Here is a 6855-nt window from a genome sequence, read left to right as displayed (position 1 = left end):
ATTTTTGGCTGCGTTGGGTCTTCGTTGCTGTGCGCGGGCTTTCTCTAGTTGTGGCGAGCGGGGGCTACTCTTTGTTGCAGTGCGTGGGCTTCTCATTGCGGTGGCTTCTCTTGTTATGGAGCACGGGCTCTAGAGCGCAGGCTCAGTAGCTGTGGCTCAGTAGTTGTGGCGCACGGGCCTAGTTGCTTCGCGGCATGTGGGATCTTTCCGCATCAGGGCTCGAACCCGTGTCCCCTGCATTGGCAGGCAGATTCTTAACCACTGCGCCACCAGGGAAGCCCTGTTTTCTTCCCTTTTTTAAAAAAAATTTATATATTTATTTGGCTGTACTGGGTCTTAGTTGCCGCATGCAGGATCTTTAGTTGTAGCATGTGGGATCTAGTTCCCCGACCAGGGATCGAACCTGGGCCCCCTGCATTAGGAGTGCAGAGTTTTAACTGCTGGACCACCAGGGAAGTCCCTAGATTTCATTTTCTAACACAGTTCAGGTCCCAGAAAACTTGAGCAGAGCTCTCCCATATCGTCCCCTCCTCCCGCACAATTCCCCTGATTAGAGATCTCCCATACCGTCCCCTCCTCCCGCACAATCCCCCTGATTAGAGCTCTCCCACACCCTCCCCTCCTCCCGCACAATTCCCCTGATTATCACCATCGGGCCTTAGTGAGGTAGATTTGCAACAACTGGATCAGTATTGATAGACACTATTATTAACTAACGTCCATAGTTTATGTCCAAGCTCTCTCTCTGTGTTTTCCGGTTCTATGGGTTTGACCAACGGATAGTGTCCTGTATCCACAACCACGTGATCATTCAGAACAGGTTCACTGCCCGAAAAAGCCCTGTGCCCACCTGCGCACCCTTCCCCCTCAAACCCCTGGTCCTTTCCCTGTCTCCAGAGCTCCGCCTTCTCCACAAGGTCACAGAGTTGGACTCACGTAGTCCGCCGCCTTTTCAGACTGGCTTCTTCCCCGTGATGTGCATTTGGCGCTCCTCCATGTCTTTTCAGGCACTGACAGCTCATTTCTTTTTAGCGCTGAATGATACTCCGTTGTCTGGATGGGCCACAGTTTGTTCATCCGTCTCCTGCTGAGGGACATCTGGGTTGCTTCCAGGTTTTGCAGTTACGACTAAAGCTGCTGTAAACATTCACGTGCCGGCGTTTGCGCGGACACGCGTTTCCAGTTCAGGTGGGTGGGCGCTGAGGAACGTGACTACTGGATCGTGCGGTGGGAGTACGTTCAGCTTTGTAAGAAGCCACCACCCTGTCTTCCACCAGCAATGACTGGAGTTCCCGTCGCTCCCTCTCCTCGACAGCATTTGGTGTTGCCCGAGTTTTGCATTTTAGCCGTTCTAATGGGTGTCTAGTGGTGTCTCACTGTCGTTTTAACTTGCGTTTCCCTAACGACGTACGACGAGGAGCATCTCGTCACGTGCTTCCTTGCCATCTGTGTATCTTCTTGCCGAGGTGTCTGTTCGGATCTTCCACCCGGTTTTCAGTTGGGTTGGTTGTCTTCCTGTTGCACTTTAAGAGTTCCGTGTCTATCTGGATGCAAGTCCTTTATCAGACACTTGCTTTCTAAATATTTTCTCCCAGACGGTGGCTTGTCTTTTCATTCCTTTAGTATGTTATTCACAGAGCAGACAATTTTAATTTCAATAAAGTCCAACTTATCAATATTTCCTTTCATAGATCAGGTTTTTGGTGTTGTATTTAAATGTCATCGCCAACAAAAACAGATACGTAGATCAACGGAACCAAATAGAGAGCCCAGAAATAAAACCACACACCTACAGGCATTTAATCTTCGACAAAGGCGGCAAGAATATACAATGGGGAAAAGACAGTCTCTTTAGCAAGTGGTGTTGGGAAAGTTGGACAGTCGCATGCAAATCAATGAATTAGAACACACCCTCACACCATACACAAAAATAACTCAAAATGGCTTGAAGACCTAAATATAAGACATGACACCAAAAAACTCGTAGAAGAGAACATAGGCAAAACATTCTTGGACATAAATCAGAGTAATATTTTCTTAGATCAGTCTCCCAAGGCAAAAGAAATAAAAGCAAAAATAAACAAATGGGACCTAATCAAACCTATAAGCTTTTCCACAGCAAAGGAATCCATAAACAAAATGAAAAGACAAACTATGGACTGGGAGAAAATATTTGCAAATGATGTGACTGAAAAAATGTACAGCTCATACAACTCAATATAAAAAGACAACCCAATCGGGGCTTCCCTGGTGGCGCAGTGGTTGACAGTCCGCCTGCCGAGGCAGGGGACGCGGGTTCGTGCCCCGGTCTGGGAAGATCCCACGTGCCGCGGAGCAGCTGGGCCCGTGAGCCATGGCCGCTGAGCCTGCGCGTCCGGAGCCTGTGCTCCGCAACGGGAGAGGCCACAACAGTGAGAGGCCCGCGTACTGCAAAACAAACAAACAAACAAAAAATACAACCCAATCAAAAAATGGGCAGAGGACCTAAATAGACATTTCTCCAGAGAAGACATACACATGGCCAACAGGCACATGAAAAGGTGCTCAATATCGCTAATTATTAGAGAAATGCAAATCAAAACTATAATGAGCTATCACCTCACACTGGTCACAATGGCTATCATCAAAAAAATCTATAAACAACAAATGCTGGAGAGGGTGTGGAGAAAAGGGAACCCTACACTGCTGGTGGGAATGTAAATTGGTGCAGCCACTATGGAGAACAGTATGGAGGTTCCTTAAGAAACTAAAAATAGAACTACCATACGACCCAGAAATCCCACTATTGGGCATATACCCAGAGAAAACCATAATACGAAAAGATACACGCACCCCTATGTTCACTGCAGCACTATTCACTACAGCCAAGACATGGAAGCAACCTAAATGTCCATGGACAGAGGAACGGATAAGGAAGATGTGGTGCATATATATACACAAAGGAATACTACTCAGCCATAAAAAAGAATGAAATAATGCCATTTGCAGCAACATGGAGATCTAGAGATTGTCATATTAAGTGAAGTAAGTCAGACAGAGCAAGACAAATACCATGTGATATCACTTACATGTGGAATCTAAACAAACAAACAAAAAAACAAATGAACTTATTTGTAAAACAGAAACAGACCCCCACATATAGAAAACAAACTTATGGCTACCAAAGGGGGAAGGTAGGGGGAGGGATCAATTAGGAGTTTGGGATTAGCTGATACACACCACTACATATAAAATAGATAACCAAGGACCTACTGTAGAGCACAGGGAACTACACTCAGTACCTTGTACTCAACCATAATGGAAAAGAACCTTAAGCTGTACACCTGAAACTGACACAGTATTGCAAATCAGCTATAGTTAAATTAAAAAAATAAAAGTAAATAAAAGAAAACTTCATCGCCAAACCCAAGGTCACCTAGATTTTCTCCTATGTTATATTCTAGAAGTTTATAGTTTTGCATTTTACAGTTATGTGGTTTTAAGTTGTGATCCATTTTGCTTGTTCGTTTTTGTGAAAGGTGTAAAGTCTATGTCTAGATGTTTTTCTTTTGGTTTGAGGATGTCCAATGGTTCCAGCACTGTTTGTGGAAAAAACTCTTCTTCCACCATGAAATTGCCCTCGTTCCTGTGTCAGAGGTCAGCTGACTGTATTTGTGTGAGTCGATTCTGGGCTCTCTATGCTGTTCCACTGGCCTATCTGTCTAATCTTTTGCTAATCCCATGCTGTCATGATTACCGTGGCTTTATAGTGAGCCTTGAAGTCAGACAGCATTAAGAACTTTAAAAACTGCTTCCCTGCACAAGCCAGGGATGATCAGAGTCCAACCCACGACCTCCAGTGAGGGGTCCTCATCACCAGCTGGCAGGTGATCTGGTTCAAAAGGCCCATTTTATTTTATTTTTATTTATTTATTTTTTTTGCAGTACGCGGGCCTCTCACTGTTGTGGCCTCTCCCGTTGTGGAGCACAGGCTCCGGACGCGCAGGCTCAGCGGCCATGGCTCACGGGCCCAGCCGCTCCGCGGCACGTGGGACCCTCCCGGACCGGGGCACGAACTCGCGTCCCCTGCATCGGCAGGCGGACTCTCAACCACTGCGCCACCAGGGAAGCCCCAAAAGGCCCATTTTAGAGTCGACTTCCCGGGATCACTCTGGTGCCAACTGCGGTTCCCTGGACACAGATTCTGAAGTGGAGAGTGGTGTGTAGGGGCTGATTGAGGGATGCACTCATGAACAGCACCTATAAAAGGACATGAGGGAAGTGGGGGAGGGCAGAGGGCGAAGTCCAAGCACAGTTTGGGTGCAGCAGTGAGCACACGAGAAGTTCTGGAGCTGGGATGCCCCTCAGAGGAGTCCCAAGTGAGGCAGAGGGGCTGGGCCACCACCCCTCTGCAGCAACTGGTCATTCAACGTGGGCTTCCGGGAGGAGGAGGCATGGGTGAGGAGGTTCTGCTTAGCCCAGGGCAGTTCCCTTGGAGAGCGACGCAGCTGAGCAACGGTCCTCCACCTTGAGGGCTCTGGACCATGCCACACAGCATCCACCTCCACCTCGGCAGAAACATCGCTCACCAGAGAAGCCCTCTCCGTTCACAGATGAGGCTGAGCTTCTGTGGTCTGCCCAGACCACCTGCTGTTAGAGCTTTTAAGACAATAACAAAATCTGGATGCCCATCTCTGCATCATGAAGGGTCCTAACAATGGAGAATTGAAAACTAATCTGCATTTTGAAAGATTAACCCAGCACTTAGGATAGGAATTGTGACTTCTCGTCCAAGGAGAGAATGGAAAGGGGAGGAAAAAATATAGAAGAGTTACCTGAAGGGCTTTCTATAGCTAAGCTGGTCTCAGGACCTCCGTCTGCAAGAATACCTTCTTGCCCGGTGCTCAGTCAGACTTGGTCATATTGTCAATAATCAAATTGTCAGGAAAAGATTAGAATTGCTTAATCAAGTAAGGACAAAGGCCAGGAGATGAACTGCTCATCTGTCAATATGAATACAAGCAAGGATTAGAAATTAGTTGGTGGCTTAAACTGATATTTTTAGAATTCCACTCGAAAGGGATAAGGATTCTGAAAGCAGGAAAACGGTAAATGCTACGTAAGTCAGTAAAGGATCACAGTTAGCCTCATGTCCTTCGTGAAGAAACTATTACAAATTATGTGGGAGGATTTAGCTGTAAAACTGTTTGGAAAGTGGAATTTGATCTGAGACAGGCAGCCTAGATTTATGAGAGGAAACACGCCCGTGAGTTGTGCTGGAGATTTTAAAAGATATTATATTTATGACAGACAAGGAGGATGCTTTGTGCAGCCTGCCTCTGTGAAGAATTTGATAATGTTCTACTTAAAGATTTATTCTGAAGGTAAGAAGTGGGAAAAGATGTAAAAAGAAATACTGCATTTCCAAAGCACTGCATCTTCACGCAGACGCTCACTCCTGCTACATTGGTGGCAAAGTAAGAATGATTTGTTCATTATCCCCCTTGCCGTGCGTGGAGCCTAACACAGAGCAGGGCCTTGCTTATGGATTAATATGCACACCAATAGACAGATTATTCTTGTGTCACCAATACCTCTCTAAACAGGAGGCCTAAGTGAGCAGTGAGGAATGACTCCTACGTGTTGCTAAAACGAGTCGCTTTCCCCTTCCCTTTAATTGGAAAAGGCAAGGGCTTCTTTCCATGAGGGTAACCAGCTTCGCAGAGTCCCTGGTGAAGACCTTCCCTGTGGATGAGGTCCCCTGAAGAGACAGCTGGTGAATATCCCCTGGGCAGACAGAGGCACTGATGGGCAATGGGAACCTTCATCCAGGAGCACACGAAGATTTCCATCAGTCAGGGGTGAGGTGGAAGGAGGTGGGAATGTGGCCCTGGGGGAAATGGGGACAGCCACTGAGGATCTGGGTTTCCAGGAGGTAGAGACCCAGCACGTGGTCAGGAGTCCCTAAGTCAGGACATCTGGGCAGGGTTGCCAATAAGACAGGTGTGGTGGGAGGTCCTCTGACCTACAAATCCAGTCCTCTGTGGTTCTGTTAGGGGCATATGGGGCCCAGGAGCAGATCCAGATTTCCAGGTGATCATGGTCAGGTGGCCTATCTGTCAGGAGTGGAGACCCACAGAAGAAATGAATATAAGCCAGGTGGACCATGGTCAGAAAAAAGAACAGAACGTCCCCCCTCACAACTCCCATTCAGCATTATACTAGAAGTCCTAGCTAATGCAATAAGACAGGAAAAGGAAATATAAGGTATACAGTTTGGGAAGGAAGAAATAAAACTGTCTTTGCTTGCAGATGATTACAGGAATCCCCCCAAAATGACAAAAAAAAAAAAAAAACCCTTCGTGGAACTAATAAGCAATTATAACAAGGTTGAAGGATGTATGATTAATATACAAAAGTTCATTCCTTTCCCATATAGCAGAGTTTGAAGTTAAAAGTGCAATACTGTCTGTCATACAGAGTGAAGTAAGTCAGAAAAAGAAAAACAAATACTGTATGTTAACACATAGATATGGAATCTAAAGAACAAAAAATTGTTCTGAAGAAACTAGGGGCAGGACAGGAATAAAGATGCAGATGTAGAGAATGGACTTGAGGACACGGGGAGGGGAAGGGTAAGCTGGACGAAGTGGGAGAGAGGCATGGACATATATACACTACCAAATGTAAAATAGATAGCTAGTGGGAAGCAGCCACAGAGCACAGGGAGATCAGCTAGGTGCTTTGTGACCACCTAGAGGGGTGGGATAGGGAGGGTGGGAGGGAGACGCCAGAAGGAGGAGATATGGGGATGTATGTATATGTACAGCTGGTTCACTTTGTTATACAGCAGAAACTAACACACCATTGTAAAGC

General features: G+C 46.4%; 1 non-coding gene across 1 annotated transcript; it reads right to left on the bottom strand.

The window, feature by feature from the left end:
• Nucleotides 1–382: 382 nt before the first annotated feature.
• On the bottom strand, nucleotides 383–455 carry TRNAR-CCU. The gene has a single exon. It is a non-coding gene; the product is annotated as a tRNA-Arg (tRNA).
• Nucleotides 456–6855: the final 6400 nt, after the last annotated feature.

The sequence above is a fragment of the Phocoena sinus genome, chromosome 15 (assembly GCF_008692025.1).
Source record: "Phocoena sinus isolate mPhoSin1 chromosome 15, mPhoSin1.pri, whole genome shotgun sequence".
NCBI classification, from domain to species: domain Eukaryota; kingdom Metazoa; phylum Chordata; class Mammalia; order Artiodactyla; family Phocoenidae; genus Phocoena; species Phocoena sinus.
The sequence above is the reverse complement of the archived record's forward strand: the minus strand, read 5'-3'. Positions and strand labels throughout refer to the sequence as shown.